The 23,145-nt window shown below is 44.5% G+C and overlaps 1 protein-coding gene across 2 annotated transcripts in view; it reads left to right on the forward strand.

Annotated features, from left to right (window-relative positions):
• The first annotated feature begins 1,418 nt into the window (after window positions 1–1,418).
• CORO6 (coronin 6) overlaps window positions 1,419–23,145 on the forward strand; it is a 97,244-nt gene continuing 75,517 nt past the window's right edge. The window contains exon 1 of one of the 2 annotated variants that reach the window (XM_083172310.1): window positions 1,419–1,738. The gene's annotated coding sequence lies outside the window, so the exon portion shown is untranslated. The remainder of the gene's footprint in view (window positions 1,739–23,145) is intronic. The other variant, XM_083172309.1, reaches the window with a different exon arrangement.

Consider the following 23,145-nt stretch of genomic DNA (forward strand, 5'->3'; position numbering starts at 1 on the left):
ACTTCTGTCACTGTGATTCCGGAGGAGGGTGATATACAATTGCAGCTGCGAAAGACGCCAAACACATCTCACTGTGGTGGCCGGAACCTCCTCAGTGCTGCAGACAGCAAGGTAAAGGCACGCTCGCCGGGGCCCCACCTTTAGTGCTGTGTGTCCCGCATCTGATGCTCAACCCGCTTCTGGCTGGAGGCCGCGGGCCGCTTGAAATGACAGCACGGGCCGCAATTGGCCCCTGGGCCAGACTTTGGACATGCCTGGTTTAAGGCATTCCAAATATATCTACAGTTACCACCAGGTGTGGTGGAGTGTTCTCACTTAGGGACAGATGTATCAAGCTTCAAAAAGTGATCCAATGGAGAGTGATAAACAACCTGTTGTCTCCTATCTGTCATTTTACAAATCTATCATGTTACATGACAGTTAAGAACTGATTTGCTGGTGGTTTAACACTCTCCTTTAGGTCACTTTTTTAAGCTTGATACTGTACATCTGGCCATTAAGCATTTAGAAGCCTGTTAGTGGCCTATCTTTTGTATCTACTATGGGTTAGGTCAGTGGTTCCCAAACTTTCTTAATTCACCTCATGCTAGAGTATCAGCATTTTTGTCATGGCACAGCTAGCGAAAATAAATATTACATGTTATGTGGTGGTGCACAGTTGTCCATATTTTTTATGATTGGCAGTCACTAGCACTGGGTTTGCCCATCCATTTGACCATGGTCCTTGGCCACCAACCCAAGGCAGTGGCACCCCAGGGTGCCTAGGCACACAGTTTGGGAACTGCTGGGTTAGGTGATAGTACTCACCCATGATAATGTCTAGTAAACCATGAGCATATAATGCCACTAGTGTTCATTCTAGCACCCGCTATATTTGAAAACCCATGCAGTTCCTCTTCCCTGCCTGGGGTGTCGCTGTCTGCTGTAGTGCTTCTAGCACAGTGTGGTCTGTATATCAGCTCTGATATGCAAACCAGACCTGTGCTAGAAACACCAGAGCAGACAGTGAAGGGAAGAGGAACTGCATGGGTTTTCAAATATAGCGGGTGCTAGAATGAACACTAGCCACTATACAGGTGTACTGCTCCAGCGCGGTTTTGTTTTGGGTATTGCATTCCCATTCTGTATCATGGGACCCTATGGGATGATGTCACACAGTTACATCTTCAGGCATAGGAATGTTTACAACCATCCTGAATGACTTCTAAGCAAAGTTTCACATGTCTTTGGCTAAATGCAGTCAGACTGTGACTTGACATGTACAGTACTGTGAAGTCACACGGGTTATTAATGTGGCATCGTATCTGAAACATTTGTTATGTCTTTAAAAAAATATTTGAAGGGACAATACAGCCAGTCATAGAGGAAGAGGCACTACTCCTCCCTTTGTTGTACATTTCCCCTCCTCACCCCATCATTCTGTCTTTCAGCTGTTGGGTGTTGAGTTATTTTGCTTGAATGTTGATAGCAGCAGCTGTTACTGCAGCAGTAGTCTCCTGCAACACACACACACACTCACACACTAGACCCTTTCGTCAATTCCTGACTGGGAGCAGAGAGCAGGCAGCTCAGCACTGGACAGAGGGAGTGCATGCTAGCTGGGCACACAGACTCAGCCAGGCAGGAGAAGCAGATACCCCACAGCCACCCCCTGACCAGGATACAAGAAAAAGGACATACCTATAATCACTAGTGCCCAAACATCTGTCAGGTGCTGTCATCCACCCCACTGATCAAGGTAAGACAGTTGTCATTTACTTAGGCAGTAAGCAGCAGCAGTACCAAGCAGTACTGTAGCCTATAGCGTCATGTTATTGGACAAGACTGCAGAAATGTATTGATCTGTTACTGGTTCTTGGTATTGGAAATCAGACACATCATCAGTTATTATGCTTTCCCTATTTAGTGCTACATATAGAATAATTTAGCTTTTTGTCACTTCTCCATGCCTCACTGGTCACAGGACCTGTAAGGGAATGCTCTGTTATTGCTATATTTGGAAAGTGACCTCTCTTCTCTGCAGCAAGCAGCCGGTCTCCTTCTTTAGCTGCTGCAACATTCTCTACTACAAAACGTCATTTTATTTCACTAATGCCACCAGAACAGGCACAACTGCCTGAAGGGCTGTCATCATTTGTTGTATCATGCGAGTGAAGATTTCTTGTGCTCTGCAAAGTTTGTGCGCAGCCCCATACTTTTATTTGTGTGGCATGTAAGCAATGACATTGGTATTAATTATGTACAGTACGGTGTGTTGCAAAGTAAGATTTATTACAGATGCATTAACATCTACAATAGTCTGCTCATGTGGGGTGTACAGTATGTCACTATAGTATATTAAAGCAGCCATCTTGTCCTATCAATGACACACACATTCCAATGAGAGCTGACTGTCAATATGAGTAATTTCCTTTCCTGCCATGCACAATGCTTACAGGATTTTAATTTGATATGTACAGGTCTGTTGCATGGAGGAAATTCATCCTTGGTGTATGCATCTGTAAAACAATCACCGTGACTGGTCAGACTGCAGGAAATAGGACAGAATAGAAATAATAAAACATGAAGGATATTAATGTAACAGGAAAGGGCAGGTTAAAAAGGACATGGTCAGGGCCCCGCACCTGGCGTGTTTTGCCACATATAACCTATGTGAAGTCGCATTAGGGGGTTATTCTTGTTCATTCACACCGGGGGACCGATGTTGTGCATATGCCGGTTGCGTACTGCCACAGCGAACAGACGGTTTGCCGGGCGCATACACCCAAGACTGCAGGTGGGGGGCGTGTGGTGGCAGGGACATACAGCATTTCACTGGCTGTTCCCATGGCAATTGGCCCGTAACATGGCCGGATGTCAGCTGCTCCCCCACTTCCTGGCGAGTGTGCACGCATATCTAAGTGACCTGAGAGTCACCCTGGATATGTGTGCACTCACCAAATCATTCAATGGTCAGCTATCATCGAATGATGTGGGTGTTACCGCATAGCCTGCAAATGAATGTTTATGTTAAACAGCCAGTGCGAACAAACCTGGCGTGAGACGGGGCGCACAGACCGGCATTCTGCGGGTGGCGTGTGGGGGACTTGCAAGCAGCCAGAATAAGGGCCTAGGTCATACCTAGGCCAAACGGTAGGTCAGATAGTCACACTCGTAAGAATACATAATTAGCAGACCCAAGACTAACCTGCTATAATTGGGCAAACACAGTGCCATATTGTTGTGGCCTATTGGATTTACATACCTAGACTGTAAACTCTTCAGTTCAATGACCTCCGATCCCTTGTGTGTGTTGTTTGGAGTATCTTGTTCCTATAAATTTGACCCCCGTTCCTGTACATCACATATAAGTATGTAGCACTAGCGCTACTTGTGCATTGGTTACATACACTTTTTGTGTTGCCCAGCAGGGCCCATCCTGCTGTATGGCCTGTGCTTCAAATGGCAGCATCACTTTCCAATCTGATCATGCATGGAACTAGATTAGGTGACATTTTCTTATGTCATTTATTGTATTGTATTTTGTATTCACATAGCAGTTGGATTATTAAGGTTACAAAATATATCCATCTGAAAGGATTACTAGATGTTATGTATGCCATGTTGGAAAGCATGGCATTAATACGCTGCCAGTCATGAAATGTGTCTGTGTCAGGATTCACAATCATTTGTCACTAGAAGGTATTTGGACTCTTACCCACTGGCCCAAAAATGATTATTTTGCTATTATAAACCTGCAATTAGGTAAGAAAATAGAACCTTTTGGCTCTACAGTAGTTACCCATTATACCCACTTTCACTTGCAGGTAAGAGCATTTGCAGCATGCTCATACTATCGGGTATATTCAATGCGGGGGGGGGGGGGGGAGTGGCTGACGGCTAACTATACGGCGAGCAGTGCCGATAGTTTACCTTCAGAGTATTCAATGGCCCCCCTCACTCACTGTTTCCACCTTGCCTGCTCCCTGAGGTGAAGTGGAAACAGCGAATGCGGATGTCAAAATGGCGAGCCTCACCGCTATATGCAGCAGGCTTCCTGCATTTGCGGTAAATCGCGCCGTTCCGGGGAATCCTCGATGTCCTCTGATGGCGATTCCCCGGAACATAGACGAGCAGTCGGCGAGGGGGCTGGACGGCAAGGATTGCTTTTCCTCCCTAAAAAAGCCATCCTCTCCATACAAACCCCCCTCGCCGCTGCTCGCCCCCCGCATTAAATACAGCCCTATATATGTTTTGCAACACTGCCTAATATTTTAAGTTTGTACAGAAAAGCATTTGGATGAATAGATTGAGCTTTATGAATTATCTAAATGATTCTTAAGGAGCCCATACACGCTCCGTTTTTGCCGGCTCCTTCTGTACTATGCGATGCGCGCTCCCCCGCATCACATATACAAAAAGTATGTGCTGCACATACTTTTTGTACTAGGTACACATCGTATCGGATCGCAGTGCATGCACAATGCATGCACAAGGGATGCGATCCGATACGATGTGTACTTTCAAAGTACAGAACGGACGGGGGCATAGAAGTTATTTGAGATTTGTTTCAAAATTTAAATTTTTTTAGTTTGTCACATTATTCAGAAGAATGAGAATATTTAACAAGCTTTTGTTGCAAGGCAGTGCTGACATTAATCACATTTCTGTACACATGCCTTCCACCTGTGCTGCTGTTACCCCTCAGACATTCATTGTGTGGCACTTGGTTAAAGTGTCATGCCATTTACTTCCAGATGTCAAAATATTATTTTCTGAATGTGTTAATTGATACAGACCAATGAATGGCAGGATACCATATAATGTACTTTCCATGTAATTATAGACCTCCTAATAGACCATGCAGAATGTGTGTCACATGACGTACCAAACTACCTGTTTGTATGTGTGACATGATTGTTCACACATTGTTTGTGCAGTATCGCCACTAAGTGGGAGGGCTGACAATTATTCCAGGAAGAAAGCCTTGCAGTCAGATCAGTAATCAGGAAAAAAGCAACCAAGTTCTCACTATATTATATTGTAAATATCCTGTCAAAATGACAGTTTCTGCAATGTACTTTCACTTTGGGCAGTGACAGTTTTTTCTTTCAATTGAGCTGTGGCAGTTTTAACACCTCAAACTCTCCACCCCACCCGCAGTCCCTCCAATATTTCACAGCTGTCTCTCTCCATGTCCAGCAAGTTTGAAACAGACCAGTGTCCCTGCAAAAATTGCTTTCACTTTTTATTATGCCATTTAGCACACAAAGGAGTAATTTGGTCAGTTGAGTGACCTCCATTGGTCACTGGTGGTACTTCCCCTTATAGAGGTGAGGAGTAGTTAGTCTTTTATATATTTGAAAAGAAAGAAGAAAAATACTCTCTTTTTTGTTGGGGCACTCTTGTATGGAAATTATGTAGCGTAATTTCTAATTTATGAAGAATAAATGAAGATATGTAGGGCAACGCAAAGGACTCAACATATCAAAGCCCCTAATTCAGCAGTCAATGCTAGTATCACAATATAAGGGAATGGGGATGTGTAAGGATAAGAGTGAGGTGTATTAAGAATTTACTTTTATTAATATCTCTAAAACATTTTACTAGACAGACATAAACTGTATATATATATATATATATATATATATATATATATATATGTATATATATAGCAAGAATAGTCAGCGTCACTCCGGTCTTGTAATAGGGCAATGTAGAGGAAATCATGCCATGAACAAGGTTTCTTTACAGCAATGTTTCAACTCTTTTATTAGAGTTTTTGTCAAGCCAAAGTGCAAATAGACAAACACAGTATATATAGCAAACGGCTTCCAACAGACACCTCCCACATCCGGAACGCAGCCGGCGGGGGTGACGTCATCATACAGCACAATAGATACAAAAAAATATATACAAACAAGGATACAAATAATGACAAATACACCATCGCTACAAATGTAGCATGTATACAATCACCACATAGAAAAACGGATACACCATTATAGTGGACCAGTGAAAAAGCAACACCACATTTAAAGACATATGTATATATATATATATATAATTATACACACAAAAAGGTTAGATGAGAATCAAAAACACTTGTTACGTAGGTGTGCCGCAAATATAGGGTTCTGAATGATTCTGCCTCCAATCTCTATACTAGTATTAAATTACCAGCTAGAGAAAGTTTTTCATAGGTATCTGGTTCAGCCTAGAGCAGCGGTGGGGAACCTCCGGTCCGCGGGCCGTATACGGCCCCTGCAGCCGGTCTGTCCAGCCCACCCACCCGCCCGGCGGCTGCGGAGGGAGTCAAGTACAGGGGAAATCTCGCGAGAGTTACCGACCTCTCGGGAGATTTCCCCTATACTTGACTCCCTGCACAGCCGTCGGACCACACAGACCAGCAATTCTTAAACTGCGGCATCCGCTGTAGCGTGGGGCGGTTGCCGCAGGTGAATTTGTACACAGTATATGGCCTGTGAGGCATTTTTCGCCAATACAAACAGCCCTTGTCACCAAAAAGGTTCCCCGCCCCTGGCCTAGAGGAATGTAACAAATGTAACAAGAAATCAATTTTCCACAAGGTATGAATAACAAATGTATCAAACAGTGGCTAACACAGAGTTTATTGTGAAGAAGCACTGTGTCTAATGAGAGATAGAACTCCAGCCTGTTTGTTGATGCAAAGGATATATGTTATTTGAGTGTGTTTATTAGAGCAGCGATTAAGCACAAAATATGCTGTAACCCTATATGGAGCGGTATCTACAATTGACCACGTTACGTTCAAATCAAATGTTTACAGAGTAATAAAAGATATTCAATTTAATCAGTGAAATTTTTTTTTTTAAATATAGAAAAGAGACAGTTATAGATTAATGTCAATGGGGCATATTTATCAAGCTTTGAGAAGAGATAAACTGGAGATAAAGCGGAGAAAAGGTAAAAGGAGATAAAGCACCAGCCAATCAGCTGTGTTTGAAAAAGACAGTTGGGAGCTGATTGGCTGGTGCTTTATCTCCTTTTACCTTTTCTCTGCTTTATCTCCAGTTTATCTCTTCGCCAAGCTTAATAAATCTGCCCCTATGGCTCTTAAAATATGCCATTGTTTTGTTCCGCAGCAGGGGAATATCAAATAATTTATATGAAAACCAATTAGAAAATCTTGGTGCAGGTACAGGTATATGGACCTTAAATAGTTCTGAAATTTATAAAGTGAAGGTTGCTCTTCCTCCTCCCCTCAAGACAGAAAAGGAAAAAGAGGGAAAAAAAGGGGAAAACAGAAAAAAGACGAAAATGAAGAGTGGGGGAGAGATAGTAAGGGAGAGAGATAAAGTATGAAATATCCCTGTTGGTCCTGGATGTGTGTTTTCTATCCTACTTTATGTACCTATGGCAAGAATTGGTTATTTGATGTATTACCAGGAAGTCCCCTTGCCTGTTTATTGGTCAAAAACCCTTAGTAAGACTTGCCGGCTTCCACTGTCAGTCAGTGGGCTTCTGAGGTATTGTGGGAAAACACTTTTGATTCAGGATTTGGGGGGGATATGAAAGGAAAAAAACTCCTTTTTTTCCCTTAAAGCTGCTGCTACCCGACTATATATACCTGTAACAAAAAATGGGGAATTTGCATATATTAGAGAGGTCACCCTTCTCAACTATCATATGAGTCCAATGATTTGTCAGCTGCCATCAAAATAATTTGGTGGGCTCTTGTAGGTATTGTGGGTGAGCCTGCTCTATTTGCAGTGGGAATAATTTAGGAGAAAAGGTATAAAAAACTGCTGTCCCCTCAGGTCTAACTGCCCCCCCCCCCCCCCCCCCCCTTGAATAGAGGAATCTCCAGCGCAGGGTGGGTTTGCACAGACCCGAGTGGATGGGTGTTTTCAAAATAGGCAAGCTTCAATAGTGCAGATACTGTACAGCCCTTTTGATGGACCGATGTGCTGTCCTCCACATACAGAAGTGCCGCAGTGGTGCAGGATGAGCGCCACACGGCCAACAGCCCGGCTATGAAAGGAGGACAGGGACAGTGGGGTAAGCAGCTTGGATCGGGGTTGGTGCCCGTCCTTCAAGGAGAGATAGAGAGCAGCTGGGGGAGTGTGGAGGAGAAGCAATAGTGTACCTGGCCGTCCGGCCACGAACGGAGGCTGAGGCTTTCACCAGAACCCCGCTGCGGAGGACACCATGTGACAGGCATCTGGGCTTCACCGACGATCGTTTCACCAGAAGGGGCTTTCTCAAGGTTTATATATATAGATGCTTTATATAGTACCAACATATTACATAGTGCTATACAAAGAATCCATCCTATATTCTTTATCTATCCAGGTAAATAACAATTGGTAAACTATGCATAACAATTAGTTAGAAAGTCATTAAGGTTTATACCTAATGCAATAACATTCATAGTTTACATTACTTGTAAAAAGGCATTATTAATTATACAAAAAGATTAAAGTGCATCCCACAATTTGTATGATATACCTAAATAATAAGGGCTCTTATTCTGGTTGGTGCGGCGGGAGCCGCACACGGTGCTCCGGCCGCACAAACCAAACCCCGCCCACGAGACGGATCGCCACGGCCGTCCGTACACGGACGGCTGGCGATCCGCATAAAAATGGTGGAGGCGTACGCCTCCACCATGGTGGGAGCTGCCCCCTGCATTCGATGGTCGTCGACCATCGAAGGCAGGTCCGCACGCCCCAGCAGCTCCCGCAAGCTGAGACCACACGGACAATCGTCCGTGTGCTAGCTTGTATGGGGGCTGAAAGCTGACATCCGGCGACGTCAGCTTTCCGCCCCCATGAGTTGCGTCATACCCTCATTACCATGCATACGCCCCGCGTTTGCATGGGAACGCCCATGAAACGCGGGGCGTACACATAGGGTAATGAGGGTCTGAAGCCCCTCACGCCCCTATACGCCCCCTTTGCGGCGGACGAAATCCGTCTGCGGCGAAGGGGGCTGCACATTCGCAGATTGACCTCTGCGCATGTGCAGAATAAAAACATCGGCGGTACGGCCGCACGCGGGCCGTACCGTCCGAACTAGAATAAGGGCCAAGGTTAGATTAAATGGCATAAATGTTAAGAGAAGAGCCTAATACTGGGATAATGTGATGGAAGTAAATGGCTGTGATTATTAAAGGAATAGGGAATGGAATGACGATGCAATGGATGGCTGTAGATAAGCAGTTTTCAGTGTATGTACTAATACAAGAAGAAAGGCAGATGGAAAACAGGTCGTGGAAGGTGTGTGTGGAATATAAAAAGTTCATTGAATTCAGTTACAGGCTTCTCTAACGTATTTAGGTAAAAGCTCATAAATACAGTAATATTAACAGAAGTTCATAATTTCAGTGACTCTCTATGTATCCTTTCAGAGCAGGGCCGGACTGGCCATCTGGCAAGGGTCGCACCTGATGCAGGTGGGCCTGTGGGCTCAAAATGCCAGGGCCAGTTTTTGGTCCCAGTCCGGCCCTGTTTCAGAGAGATGTTAGGATGAATCCTATGCCTGAGGTCCAAAACACGTTAGGGTTTTGGTCTGGGTGCAGGCCATACGTTGTGGTCAGAATATCTTGCTCAAGGAGATTTAATGATTGAAGAATGAATGAATCAGGGCAGCTGCTGGTCTTGTACAAATGCTTTAAGGCTCAATTTCGATTAACAAAAAGTGCACAGCACAGAGCTCGTTCAACCCTTATGCTGCTGAGGACAAATGGCATTTGTCATCCTTATATACCTCCAAAACTGCGAATGATGAGTCCTACTTGTCATCTGCAGAAAAGTGCCCAAATGAAATTGACCTTCTCTCCACTTGTGCTAATCATCTGTGTGCAGTCCCGAGTAGTAGTAGTAGTAGGGCCTTTGCTGGAGCAGTGACATCAGTCAAGTGATAAAGAAAATAAATTATTGCCACAGGAGGGGTCATGTCCATCTATCTACATAACAGTGGCACCAAGAGAGGCGGGGGGGGGGGGGGCACAATTGTGTGAAGGCGAGGCTTCTTCTCTTTCTAACTATCAGAGAAATTCAAATATGGTCCTGTGGCTGACTTTCTTGTTTTGATTTTGGCTATGCTGCTGACTAAATTCTGCTCACCACATTGTACTGCAATGGCTGGCCATTTCTGACCCATTTTTGTCACCTACTAATGGTTACCAGTCTACAGTGCGACCTGCTTATCTGATGCAGAAAAGCCCAAATTCTCCCCTCCTAGCACCCACATCACGGGGTGGGATTCACTCTCTCTGGGCAGAGACTTTGGTTTATGTCAAAGGGTATTTTACCAAGCATATGAGGAGAGAAACAAAATGTTTAAATGAATGAAGTGCCATCAATGTTTACTGGACGACTTGGTCTCATCCTTCCTGTCTCACCTAAAAAGCACCCATGATGTGCCTCCAAATCTCAGAGGTGTATGGGAGCCTTTAGAGTCGGGCTGCGGGGGGAGGAGGTTTAATGGTGTTGGGCTGCAAGCAGGGAGAGTTAAGGGGGAGAGGGTTAACTCACTTATGAATCCGCTGTCTGGATTCTCTGTATGAGATGCCGTGGCCAGCCTTTTAACCCCTGCCATCCCTACCACCGGTATATCATATGTATCCCACTAGAAGTCACATTGGAGCTCTGTGAACTTTATTTAAAACAGTCTACCTGCAGCCTCTAAATAAAAAATAGTTTTCCACAGAGTCCACATATATTTTAAAGTTAGATATGACAGCAGTGGTTCCGAAACTGGCTACCACACGTTGATCCTGTATTTTTCGTCAATGCAATAAGCAAAACCAGTGCTAGCAGCTGCCCATCATAAATATGTGGTCAACTCTGACCACCACCATGTAACTGAACCTAATGATGTCAGGAAAGCACAATTAATAAAATAATAATAGTTTTTGCTGATTTTCTCTTTGGCCTAGGGGTGCCATAAAAAAAATACTGATGCTCCAGGGCAGTTATGGCTAACTTTGACACTCCAGCTGTTGTTGAACTACACATCCCAACATTCCCTGCTACAGTCTTACTATTTGGTCATTCTAAAAGTGATGCAGGGCATGCTGGGATGTGTAGTTCAACAACAGCTGGAGCGTCAAGGTTAGCCATCACTGCTCTAGGGCACTGTGATTCAAGGAAGTTTAAGAACCACTGATTTAAGCTGGTTTCACATTGCAAAAACCTGCTTTCAACCCGTTTTTGTAAACGTGTCTTAAAACGGGTCAAAAGCCAGTTAAACCCCTTTCATATTGCATGTTGTAAAGGTATATTGCAGTTTCAATACCGTTTTTGTACCTTCAGATTCAACCCGTTTCACCCATAAAAAGCCATACAATGTCATTTTAAATGTTTTTTTCCTGCTTGTGGGCGGGGATCAAGTGTGGTTATCATTTGTAGCAAATACCGTTTCTGAGCTATTCAGACTGCAGGGAAAACGGCTCTGAGACGTGTAGGATCCTGCTTTTAACACGTTTCAAAATACCAGTATTTTGTAACCGGTAAATTGATTGTGGAGCTTTCATATTGCAGCTAGTACCGTTTTAAAGCAGTTAAAAATCGGCAATATGCCGTGTTAAAACTGCAATGTGAAAGGGGCTTTACAGTATGGGACACATCCAATCCCAAGTTTCTGTGCTAATACTGTGACTCTGGGCCCACTTCAGCATAAATCGCTAATCAGCAAATTTGCAAATCGAGCGATTCTTGAATGACTGCAGATGTGCTCCATACGCATGGTGCATGCGTGAGAGTGAACAGCGACAGAATGGCTATGGCTAGCTGAGAGGACAGAATAGAGCTACATTATGACAGGGCATGACCACTGACAAATAGTTTCAACATCATATAAACAGTAAGTGACCATATTTAGAATTTAAGGCCCATACACACTGGGCGACTTTCATCTGAAAGCCGCACAGTTTTCTTGTCTGAGCGTCCTTCAGCTTGAAATCCCGCATCATCGTTGCCAGCCGCCGCTCATCTGCTGGTACAACCAGCAGATGAGCGGCTTTGTGGACGGCTGACAGTGCCGGGCAGGGGGAAGGCCGCTCAGTGTGAATGCACTGAGCGGCTTCCCCCCCAGCGATGACAAGCAGGGCCGGATTAACAATGGGCCTGATGGAGCTACAGCTCCAGGCCCACTCTCCAAATAGGCCCATTTTGTAGCTGAGGGCCAGGGCTTTCCAACGAGCCCGGCCCCGCGTCGCTAGTCCCCCGGGAACAAGAGATACCACCAGGCAAACTGGAACGTTTTCCCCATAGGATAACATGGGTCCCGCTAATTCCGACCTCCACCCGATTCCAACGGCTGCCAGTTCCTCCGCCGGCATCACAGAAGCTCGAGGTTGATCTCAGTCTAACCCATATCGCTGAGCCTTTAATCTAATACCAGGCTGGTCCATATGGGTTCATTGGTTCTAGAGATATTGCGGGTAAACCAATTTTTTTTTTTGCATTTCTGAAATGTAATTTCATGGCAGTTCATGTTGTTGGAGGAAAGATTTCTCTGGAACCAAACGGCCCAGTTTCACCGGACCAAAATCATTCGAAGCCTACATGTAAATGGGTCAGTTGGTTCTGAAGATATAACTGGTTGTTTAAAGGGGGGCAGTTTTCTCTCCCCTTCACACCAGAAAATGCAGGGACTAGGCTGGTGTAAAAGGGGCCATACCGGGAATGTCCCTGCATGATCCTGGGACCATATTCCCAGGTAAGTCCCTGCATTTTCTGGTGTGAAAGGGGTATTATTTCAAATAGCCAGGACATGCAATGCTCTGAATACAGTAAGGTAGCCCCCTGCACTCTGCCCGGCTGTCAATGGCTGTCATTTCTTCCCAGCAGTGGCTGTCCCCCAGTTACCACAAGCATCTATTCCCCTTGGCAATGAGCTTGTAATCCCACATAGCAACAAGCATGGAACCCCTGGCAATGTGCATGGAACCCCTGGCAATGAACATGTAGGTAAGCAATACTTAGGGCGGGATGTATTAATATACATCGCCGCCCTTCGCCGGCTGTCCGCCGCGATGCCAGCACATATGTACTAACATATGCGGCTGGCATCGCGGTGCGGTAACGGAGACCCCCCCCCGCGATACCTGTACTGTGGTCTGCGGGGGGTCTCCGTCACCTCCCAGCCGGCTCCTGATGCCTTCACGCTAGGCTAAGCAGGCTGTCCCCGGTGCCTCCTCCTCCCCCCTGCAGCCGGAAGGACGTCCGTCTGCGTTGATAGGGGGAGGAAGGGCTTACCTTCCGGGGTCCAGGAGGACCTGCAAGTAGGTAAGCCCAAGGGAGGGGGAGAGGGTGGGTCGGCGAGGTGGCGGGGTTGCGGCGACGCGGCGAAAAGAAGCCCATAGGCTTCTATAGGGTATTGCCACCCAAGGGTGGCTATACCCTGCCCTGCGATAACGATGCAGCCGGGTAATAGTACATAGAAAAATGCGGTAAAACGGGGGTTTTCCCTTTAATAGGCATTATGGTGTTTGGCATAATATGTATTGGAGATTATGGTGTGAGGCTTGTCATGTAATGGGCATTATGGTGTAAATTTTTAATGCGCGCCTTAGGCGCGCAATGCCCCTATTTATGAAGCATATTGTGCATTACTGCTCAATCTGTTTAGTATAGTGCAGGCATGTCCAAACGATGTCCCTCAAGCTGTTGTGAAACTACAAGTCTCATCATGCATTGCCACAGTTTTGCTATTAAGGATTGCTAAAACTATGTCAAGGCATGCTGGGACGCGTAGTTTCACAACAGCTGGAGGGCCACTGTTTGGACATGCCTCGTATAGTGTGTATTTTGGCTTGATTCATGTGGCAAAATGTGAATTTTGCCTTTATCTGTGTGGCATAATGTGAAATTTGGCTCAATCGGTGTGAATTTTGGCTCATTCCATGTGGCATAATGTGTAAGAGGCAAGTACAGTATAAGGGCGTTACGATTGTGTTGCATGATTTGTATAAGGGGTATATGGTGTGGTAAACTTAGGTGACCATATAAAACGTGCTGAAATGTTGTCTACCAAGTTTTGGCTTTCAGTATTTTTTTTATGACTTGAATGCCGCCTCACCCCGCAAGTATCTTAGGACATTGGCATCCTGTGGGTGCACCTTTGGAGGGCACCCACCAATATATCTCCCTGCATTTTTCCTATGCCAGCCCCCTGCCTTTTCCAGGCATATATAAATAGTTGAAAGTATTTACACAAATAGAGACACACTCATGAGCAGACCACCCAACCAAAACACTGGTCATGCCCCCCACATAATTAGGTGCTGGCCACCACCCCTATTATTGCGCATAATAGGCCCTTGATCATTTTCAGCTCCAGGCCCATTTAGACCTTAATCTGGCTCTGATGACAAGGCTGCCATGACAACTTGTGCTGTTTCATTTGGCGATGGAGGCAAGACCAGTGAGTTACTCAACGTGTAAGCCATGTGCTTAACATAGTATTAGTTATGTATGGCAAGTGTAATCCTGGGCAAAATGGCAATATATTTAAAAAAATAAATCAATAAAAAGTTTTTTTTCGCTGTAACATGAAAAAAAATTGAATATTCCTTAAAAGAAGTCTTACATAAGTAAATAATCAAAAGCTAAAACAAACTACCTATTGTATGATAGCAACCGTAAAGCATAATATGGCTATACAAATCACAGATACAGTACACACTGTACACTGATATACTGTATATCGTGCCTCTTGTGTGTTAGTCCGTGTCAGTAGAGAATTCCTGTCTCCTGTATTTAGAACATGTGCTCATTACAGAAGCTTGTCAGGCTGAATTTGGTGTGACGTGTTGGCCAGGACCCAGTTTTGTCTGCCTTTTGGAAATCCCATGCCAGCAGTATAAAAGTTATGTAATATGTTGCAAGTTACGGGAGTCATAAGCAAACAATGCACCTTGAAGACTGACAATTGGAAGAGAAAGCGGTGGCACACTGTAACAGCCACTCCAAACAAATGTTGTGAACTAGTCATATGCAGTTTATTTTAAAGTGTAAATAAGGACTGGTTGGGTAGAGCTATTATTGGATTCACTTAAATACACACGTTTCATTATCTGGATATAATTTCTCACACAATTCCATAATACTTCTCTCATTAATATTTTCAAGATGTTCTCTCATACCATTTCAACGTCTCATCTGCTAATGTTTGGTTATGTAGCCACTGGGCCAAGTGCTGCGTTTTACAGAGACGGCCAGCGCAGGATAAAGGCAGGCAGAGTTTCTGCTCAGAGCATGTTGGAATCTGTTGCATAAGCGCCACTTGATGACAGATTAATCATTTTTCCATTCCAGTCCTTACTGATAAAGGGAAAATGATGGACTCCTCGATGTTACTTTTTTTTTTTTTTGGAATGGGTGCTTGCCACTTACCAACAGCTAATGGGTTATTATTTATAACGCATTATCCTATCTGTGCAAATTTCTTTATTTTGTCCACAAAGGTGTTGGTTTAGGAACGTATGGTGATTATCATTGCATGTATCCATATTGAAGTCTCGCATATGTATAGCTTAGAGGTCCCTAGGCTGAGATACATCTGTTTACAGTAAATACATTTGTCTTTTTGGAAAAGCATCAAAATCTTCAATACATCGGTTTTTTTTTTACAATATTAATATATTGTTGTTGGGTTTTTTTTGTATTTAATAGTAGGCACTGCCGAAAGTAGACAATGTTGATTTCCCATAGCTTTGTATTTTGATTACTTTCATTTAAGGACATAAAACAGCAAATTAATATTGCTATCACATCAATTACATATTCAAGTGACATAAAGGGCATAATTTACAGTTTGCTGTTATTAGTCTTTTATTTATAAGGCATCTCCAAGTGGCCATAGCACTTTACAGGGAGAATTTAAATAGTATAAGCATACAATATAATATAAAAATGTACAGATGTAAAATCAAATTGTCTGATCATAACATTCTTATTGGCAGTAGAACTCAATGGGCCGTAATCAAATGAGTTCTATGGATGCCGTTAGAGGGCGTCCAATAGAGCTATTTAGAGATGCCAATCCTGGGGCATTTTTTTAATCCCGGGAATCTGGATTGAAAAATGATCAATCCCGCTATTTCTGGAATCCCAGGATTGGCATCCCTAATAGAAACCCCCCTCCCTATCGTCCACATTACCTTACTTGAAGGGAGCAATAGGAAAAGGGGGAGGCAGTGGGTTGGTCAGGTGGAGGCAGTGGGTGGGTGTTGCACCAGGCAGTGAGGTGCCGGGCGGCTGAGCTTCTTAAGTGCAAGACATGCCGGCGTTGGGAACAGCCGGGCAGCATCTGGCCAAGTGCTCAGACGCTACCCTGCATGCGCAGTCTAATCCCAAAATCACAGGGTTGGATACTCCAATCCCGGGATTGAAATCTCTGACATTTTGGGGCCAAATCCTGGGATTGGACACCTAAGAGCTATTCAAATGTGGCTCCATTCAGGTGCATCTGGTTGCCGGCAATGGCATTTCAACTTGCACCCCCCAGAAAGTGAGCCAAAGCCCACAAAAAGACACCTCAAACGGGTTTGCCCATTAGTTTGGTCAATTTATCAGCTATTCGTGGGTAAACCCAACCTTACTGAGCGCGATCAGTGCGGAAATTAACATCAATTACAAAATGCACTGCAATCTCCCATCACTTCAGATGGGATATCGGGTGCAATATGACAATTAAATACGGTCCAAAAACTCTGTGCCCTGGGAAGGACAAACATAAAGGATTATATTTACTGTTTGGGACTGCACTAGCGATAAGGGTAGTGCAGTATGAGAACCAATATGGCTCAGGGCAAGTCTCTTCAGAGTTTACAGTCTAAGACGATGAGAGGTGATGAGATGAGGAGGGATGAAAGTGGACTTATGTGAGGAGTGAAAGGAGGGATTGTAGGCTTTAAACAGATCAGTTTTCAGGGCACATTTGTATCCCTGCAGGCTGGCAGACATTCTGAGAAGGTGGAGGTAAGTGTTTAGGGAGGAAGCAGCATGATATATAGTAAGTGTTAGTTGCTGGAATGGTAGATAGAAATTAGGGAGGAGGCCAGGTGACAGACTGAATAGAACGAGAGGGAATGAGAATTGTGGTAATGTATAAAATGTAAAGCTGGGTACACACCTGGCTAATGGATCAGCCAATCTGCGTACCTATCTTGATGATTTTTAGGTGCATACACACTTACCAATTATTCCTCTAATGTGGCGTAGCAGTGATGTTACAACTGGTCGGGCATTTAAATATGCTCTCACAGAGATGTCAGTCACCATCGGTCCCTGCAGTAAGTATACCGATCCCCCATACACACAGCCAGATATGATGATGTATCAGTAGAAATATATGTACATATTTTGGCCATCTGCTGTGCTGCATGGCCAATGAGATATGTCTGCTCGTAATGAGCTTTTATCTAATAAGAAGAGGCAGTTAGATACCATGGAGAGAGTGAAAATGTGAATCGGTGGTATTGTAGTGCAAGAGAGCAGTATAGATCACCAAGGGGTGGACGTATTAAGAGAAGGGTATTAAGGACAAAGCCTTGGGGAACACCAACAGTAAGATAACAAAGGAGAGGTTAGAGGTAGATTATCAGTCATGAGTGGGCAGTGTTCCTGAACCCAAATGAATGAAGCTGGTTGACATTGTCAAAAGCAGTTGACCGGTTGGAAAACATGAGAAATGAAATCTGACCCTTATGCGGTGCATAAACTATACAACCAATATTGGCCACGTAAGTGTACGCGTACTGGCGACACAAAAATAATGATCAGCCAGACATGCTGCATCGAACAGTTTATGTGTTGCCGGACCTAAAGGCATGGAATATTCCATCTTCCTTTACTAGAGAGGAATTGGGAAATGGCTCCTTCCCAGGGGAAGAATTCAGGTATTGTGTGGCCATATGCTGTCAGATTTTTGGTGGGTTACATGCTGTCATATAAAATGTCTCTTGGTCTGAAAGCTATTTTATATGACTGTGTATGTCCAGCTTAAGAATTAGCAGTTAGAAGGTTGATTGTAACATTGACTGTGAAGATATTAAGCTTAGAGTAAAACTAATTATGGCATTTCATTCTGTGTAGTGATTAATGTACTTTTTAGCCCTTCTGTTCCCTTGTCTCTATGGCTCATGTCACTATAACCCATTTGTGTGTGTTTGTGTATTCCCAGGACTCCAACTACTGTATGGCATCATACCTCCCAACAGTCCCGAAAACCGTGGGAATGTCCCGGTTTTCAGGGACATTCCTGCGTCCCTCCCGCGGCCGGCAGTGTCCCGCGGCGAGGGGGGACTGTTGTGAGTCTCCCCTGTTGGCTGCTGAGCAGCGGTGAATAAACGCTGTGTGCATGCGCACAGCATCTATTCCCGCAGCTAGGGGGCTGGGGGCATGGCTAGAAGCTCACAGAGCCTCTGGGTCATTCCCCCATAGCATCAAAACGGGGGCGCGCAACACTCTGTCCCTCCTCCATCTTTCTTAAAGTTGGGAGGTATGTGGCATTACCCTGTATATTATATGCAGTAATCTTACTTTGGTACGTACAGGTGTGTAGTGACCTGGTACATTGAGCTGGCATGGTGATGGGTTATATTAAGGGCATGCCAGTCTGTGTATGAGATCACCCGGTATGTACATAGAAGATATCAGTGGGATGCCGGCTGTATCCAGCTGTTATCCTTATATGGTCATGCAGGAAGTATCCAGGGGGGGGGGGGATATAACATCTCACCGAAAGGCCACCTCCACAGAGGATGATTATTCCTTCTATTTGCTTCCCTTTGTGCCTCTCTGGACTCTAGCAGACATCTCGGTGCCTGACACACAAGGTGGGCAGCAAGAGAGTGAGAGCTGTGGGAGGTAGGAGGGAGAGACCTGATACCTGAACCCACCAATCAGGTAGCTGTAGAACTCTCCCAGGTGAGCACATCATTATTGGAATTTACAAGGTTTCAAAGGAGCTTGCGTAGCTCAGGTCAGCTCCTCATGTTAGTCACTGACCTGGGCTAAGGGGTAATACTCTGCCCAGGGATCTTGTGGAATGCATCCTGCTCCCTGGGTGGGCTCTTCTACTTTCCTGTGTGGAGCGTCCAGTGTTTTGTGAACTTGCACAGATTTCCTGCACTATCACGGCTTTGTGGAATACGTGATAGGGTTGTGGTGGGGATCCCTGTGGAATTCAGAGGATTTATATGCTATCACTGCTGTGTGGATCAGTGAATGTTTTCTGTGTGGAGCTGCTTTTGCTTAAATCCTGCGTGGAATTAGTTTGGAACTTTTAACTTCTACTGCCTGTTTGGACTGCATATTGTTTTTTATGCTACATTTGCCTTTTGTTCCTATGCTACATTTGCCTTTTGTAACTGTCTTTTCTACCTAATTTCCTCACATTGGCAGTTTCCATGGAAGGAAGGAAAGAAATGCCATAATGAAACATATCAAAAGATGTATGGACAGAAAGCAAGCGTATATAAAAGTGTAGAATATCCGGTAATTGTTTCGTAACACGGCGCCCATCGCATACCATCGCATACCGTATTTAGTGGTATGCGATGCATGCGATGCTATGTGATATTCCCGTTAAATTAACAGGAGTGCTTGTACAATGAAATATCGCATAGCATCGCATGCCAGCAAATGGCATGCGATGTGATTTTTAATTGTACAAGCACCCTGATGGGTGCTTACATTGTTAAATGCACCCCCATTGTCAACGAGACCCCCACTATCAACGCCAACCCGAAGCGTGGCGAGCGCAGCGTGGCGAGCCCGCGAGGGGCGGCAGTACACGTCCTCCGACCTTTTCATACCCCCACTATCCACGTCGGCATGGAGTTGAATTTAGATAGTGTAGCGAGCGCAGCGAGCCACTGAGCCCGAATCGTGGCGAGCGGACGTGGAATACATGTAAAGTTATCCGTGTCCCCTCGCCATGCTTCGGGCTCGCTGCGCTCGCCACACTATCTGAACTCAACTCCACGCCGACGTGGATAGTGGGGGTATGAAAGGTCGGAGGAGGCGTACCGCCTCCCCTCGCGGGGTCGCTGTGCTCGCCATGCTTCGGGTTGGTGTTGATAGTGGGGGTGGCGTTGACAATGGGGGTGCATTTAACATTGTAAGCACCCATTATGGTGTTTTTACAATTAAAAATCGCATCGCATCAGATGCATCGCATGCTGCTATATTGCATGCGATGCGATGCAATTGCATAAGATGCACTTCGCTCAAAATCGGGGGCACCGTGCTAGGAAACAAGTACCATATATCCTTATAGATGTAACCTAGTGAGCCATGGATGCATGGACAAATATGCTGCTTCTGCTGGTACTGGAGGCCTAGTCTAAAACCACGTGATAATAAAGTTGACACTTCTGGTTGGATGTTCACATATTTACCTCCAGCTGCCAATTCTATGTTCATTAGCTTAATGGTTCTTACTATTACTAGAGAAAGTGTGATCCCCACAGACATGTGCCTAAGAACAGTATGTGTTTTTTTTGAAAAATATAACTGAGGATAAATCTGGGTACAATTCCCTGTTATTTACTTTATTGGTGGTGCTCCCGGGAGTCTTGTATTGACTCGATAACGTTGAGTTGGTTCTCATGACTGTTAACATTTGCAGTATATATGGCCTAATTCAGCATGGATTGTTAATCCAAGAAATTGCAGTAAACCACCACCCAGACTAAAAAATATCTCACTCTTGACCTAATGGCCCTTTGTGGTTTAGCTAAAAGACAAACGGTCATTAGGTCAAGTGGCATTTCTCTACTGTGCTGGTTTCAAAAATATGGGGGACACCTACTTCTTTTGTCCCACGTATTTTTGGAACCATGACTACTTTTACTAACAGAAGCATTACATGGATATCACTGATCTGTGCATGCTTCTGCAAACACAAATGGCAAAAGGTGGTCTATTTGCTATTCATATTTTGACTTGAACTTGTGGCTGAATTTGCGAATACAAATAATCGTAACTTTACCAAATCTACTGAAGTGTATGGATAAATGTGGCCAGGGTCTATCGATGGTCTATTCATTCATACAGTAGTTTTTATTCTATACCAGGCTATTTATAAACGAGGCTTGTCCGAATTTGACCGTTTGTAAATTTGCCAATGTGCGGGTCCTGGCCGAGAATGGGATCAAATGGATATGAACTGATACATTCGTACCCATTCAATCTTCGTAAATTTCCCTATTAGCTTCAATACACACTCTAGTACCGCATACTGCATATTAAGAATCCACCGTCCACCAACTTTTCACAGCGACTGTAGCAGGTCTCCAAAGTGGCCTCTAAAGTGAACATTTTAGCTTTTGAGTGCAATACACTTTAGTGATATGCCATTGTCTAGCTGTATTGTTCAGAACAGTTTGTAGAGGTAAAGCCCAGTATGTAAGCTAATGCAATAGTAAAGGGGTTATCCTATTAGCAGCAGTAGTGTACTGCTAATAGCTTTGATTGGCTCCGAATTCAGCAGAAAATACAAATGGAAAATACTCCTCATTTTCCATCCATATTTTGCTGAAGCCTGTATGGATCAGTCAGATCCATGCAGGCTTCTCTATGTAGAATGTAGAAAATAAATTATTGAAAAAAACTGCTTGGGGTTCCCGCTCCAGGAGCATAACCAGCCACGGACTCTTTGTGCCAGTCCTGGTTTCCCAAATAGCAGGGAAAAATCAAAAAGGGTTCCTCCGTATTCAAGAAACTTGCACCGGCCAGGGGAAAACTTTTTATGTAAGTTCCCCTGGTCAAAATATGACACCCTGTCTGGTCAGCCCTGCCGAGTTTCTGGGGAGTGGGAACCCCCCAATAAAAGGGTCTCCCATCCAGGGCACCCATGCCCAGGCTGAAACCTGGGATGGTCCCCGGTGGCCCTGGGTGGTGGGCATAGGGCTGATGGAACTGAAATAATTTGAAAAAAAGTGTCAAAATAAGTTATTGGGCTTGGTCCCACCATAGCTTCGGTCCTCTTCTCCAGTAGAAGATCCAAATGGGTACCTGTGAAAAAAAGTATACTCATCATGCCTCTGGCATAGATCATTCTCTCCGGTCCGTAGTAGGCATCCAGGGGATAAAAAAATAACGAACTGGCAAAACCTGATGCCAAGCAAACTAAGGAGCCTGTCAATCACTGGGATTCCCTCAGACTAACTGGAGGGGAGCTCTTCACCTGATAGGCTGTGCATGGCTCCATTGATACGCATGTTATGAACTAACATGTGTGTCTTTGCAAAGACGCCTGTTAAAGTTTTAAGTTCAGGCCCAGAATATCTTAAATATATACCTAAATCCATCCAAACAACTTAACCAGAACGCCTTTGCTTGATACTTAGGAAACTGTTGGTGATGAAGGGTAATCCAGGTGAGTTTATTTATGTTTTTTTTTTTATTTATTTAGTTTATTTGATTTAAATAAAAAAAGAAAATCTGGGGGTAGGGGGATTACATCCCACACAGTGTATTCCAAATTGCCAATGGAGTTCTCCTTATTCTTGGCAGACTACTGCAATGGTCCCAAATGACAGATCAATAGGTGTTAATGTTTTTGTAGTGGTTTATTTCTGCCACTAATACAATTTTATCTTTTTTTTTTTTAATGCTTTAAGAATTTGATATCCAATATGCTGACTGCTGCCAGAAGCCTTGTCGCCAACAGTGAAAACATCCTCAACTTCCCTTAATATTAACCCTTAAAAAAATATGAACAGAGAACATGTCCAATGCTGAACAATGGGTCTGATTCAGACCCGCTCGCTAGGCAGTGCACACTCGCTGCCTAGTGAGTGTGTAAGCGCATGCCTGGCCCCCACTGCCACTAGTCAGAGAACGCATCCCCTCGCATGTGGCCTAAGGGAACAGAAATCACTTGACGATGGCCGACCATCGAATTATATCTCTCCCCTTTGTAAATAAAAAGTGAAAACTGAGATGGCCGAAAAGGGGGCAGGACTGCCATCACGTGACGTCAGCTGCCCGCGCCGAGCAAGCATTGTTACACCTGCACTCCCAGGTGAACGCCCAGTGTTTTCAGGGGAACTCCCATAATACACTGGGCGTTCCACCCAGTGACCACCCCTGCTCAACCCCTTTGGAGAAAATGGCTCGGCAAGTGTGAAACTCGCCAAAGCCATTCACTCCCAGGGTT

This window comes from Crinia signifera, chromosome 2, assembly GCF_055691185.1.
Source record: "Crinia signifera chromosome 2, ASM5569118v1, whole genome shotgun sequence".
NCBI lineage: Eukaryota > Metazoa > Chordata > Amphibia > Anura > Myobatrachidae > Crinia > Crinia signifera.